Genomic DNA, 2,303 nt, shown 5'->3' on the forward strand with positions numbered 1-2,303 from the left:
AGTGGCAGCAACCTAAATGTTGATAGATGACGAGCAGATAAACAAAATATGGTATATACATGTGATGGAATATTGTTTGGCTTTTAAAAAGGAAATTCTGATACATGCTACAACTTGAGTGAACCTTGGGGACATTGTGCTAAATAAAATAAGCCAGTCACAAGAAGACAAATACTGTATGACTTCATTTTTAGGAGATATCAACAATAGTCAAATTCCTAGAGAGAGAGTAGATTGATGGTTGCCGGGGCTGCAGGGAGGGAGGAATGGGGAGTTGTTTTTAAAATATATATATATTTTTTATTGATTTCATAGAGGAAGAGATAGAAACATCCATGTTGAGAGATAATATAATCATTGATTGGCTGCCTCCTGCACGCCCTCTACTGGGGATTGAGCCCCAACTTGGCATGTGCTCTGACCATGAAGGGAAATCCAACCATGACCTCCCGGTTGGGCTTGTTTTATTTTCTTTTGTTAACCCTCACCTGAGGCTATTTTTTCTATTGATTTCTTTCTAATTTCATTGTTTAAGGTATTACAAATAGTATTACATGATTCCTTTCCCCTTCCCCCCCACCTGCCCTCGTGCCCCCAACCCCAGTGTCTTGAGTCTGTTGGTTGTGCTTATATGCATGCATACAAGTCCTTCGGGTGATCTCTTATCCCCTCCCCCCAACTCCTCCCTACCTTATTCATGTTTGACAGTCTGTTTGGTGCTTCTTTGCCTCTATTTTTGTTCAACGGTTTGTAACATTCTTTATTATCCATAAATGAGTGAGATCATCTGGTATTTATCTTTCACTGATTGGCTTATTTCACTTAGCATTATGCACTTCAGATCCATCCATGTTGTTGCAAATGATAAGAACTCCTTTTTTATAGCAGCATAGTATTCCATTGTATAGATGTACCACAGTTTTTTAATCCATTCATCTGTTGATGGGCACTTAGGCTGTTTCCAAATCTTAACTATTGTAAATTGTGCTGCTAATAACATAGGGGTGCATATACCATTTCTGATTGGTGTTTCTGTTTTCTTGGGATATATTCCTAGAAGTGTTATTACTAGGTCAAATGGCAGTTCCATTTTTATTTTTTTTTTGAGGAAACACCATACTGTTTTCCACAGTGGCTGCACCAGTCTGCACCAACTTACACCATACACAAAAATAAACTCAAAATGGATAAAGGACTTAAACGTAAGATGGGAAACCATAAAAATCTTAGAAGAAGCTATAGGCAACAAAATAGATATTTGTTGTAGCAGTATCTTTACCAATACAACTTCTAGGGCAATGGAAACTAAAGAAAAAATAAACAAATGGGACTACATCAAAATAAAAAGCTTCTGTACAGCAAGAGAAACCATCAATAAAACAAGAAAGCCCACTGCATGGGAGAACATACTTGCCAATATTATCTCCGATAAGGGTTTAATCTCCAACATTTATAGGGAATTTATACAACTTAACAAAAAGAAGATAAACAATCTAATAAAAAAAAATGGGCGAAGAACCTAAATAGACACTTTTCGAAAGAGGACATTCAGAAAGTCAAGAGACATATGAAAACATGCTCAAAGTCACTAATCATCTGAGAGATCAAATCAAAACAACGAGGTACCATCTCACACCTGTCAGAATGGCTATCATCAACAAATGAGAAGTGCTGGCAGGGGTCTTCAAACTACGGCCCACGGGCCACATGCGGCCCGCAGAGGAGTCTGATCCGGCCCGCCAGGTTTTTTGGGCAGTGAGCGCAGCCGAAGTGTTACAGTAGGAATTAGTAGTTCATATAGTCCGGCCCTCCAGCTCTCTGAGGGACCGTGATCTGGCCCCCACTTTAAAAAGTTTGAGGATGCCTGCTGTAGAGGATGTGGAGAAAAAGGAATCCCACTGATTTTTAGAGAGAATGGAATGGAGGGACTAAGAGGGAGAAAGAAGAGAAACATCGATGTGAGAAAGACACATCCACTGGATGCCTTCCACATGTGCCCTGACTGGGACTGGGAATCGAATCTGCAACTCAGGTATGTGTCCTTGACCGAGAATTGAACCCATGACCCTCCAGTACCCACTGACATTCTAACCATTGAGCCATGCTTGCCAGGGCAGGGAGTTATTGTTTAACAGCCACATAGTTTCTATTACAAGATGAAAAAAGTTCCGGAGATGGAACAATGTGAGTGCACCTAATGCCACTGACTGTACAACTAAAAATGATGAAGATGTAAACTTATACATGTATTTTACCACAATTAACATTTTTAAAAATACAAGAAATGACAGGAAAGGATTAAC

Source organism: Pipistrellus kuhlii, unplaced genomic scaffold (assembly GCF_014108245.1).
Source record: "Pipistrellus kuhlii isolate mPipKuh1 unplaced genomic scaffold, mPipKuh1.p scaffold_m20_p_6, whole genome shotgun sequence".
Classification (NCBI taxonomy): domain Eukaryota; kingdom Metazoa; phylum Chordata; class Mammalia; order Chiroptera; family Vespertilionidae; genus Pipistrellus; species Pipistrellus kuhlii.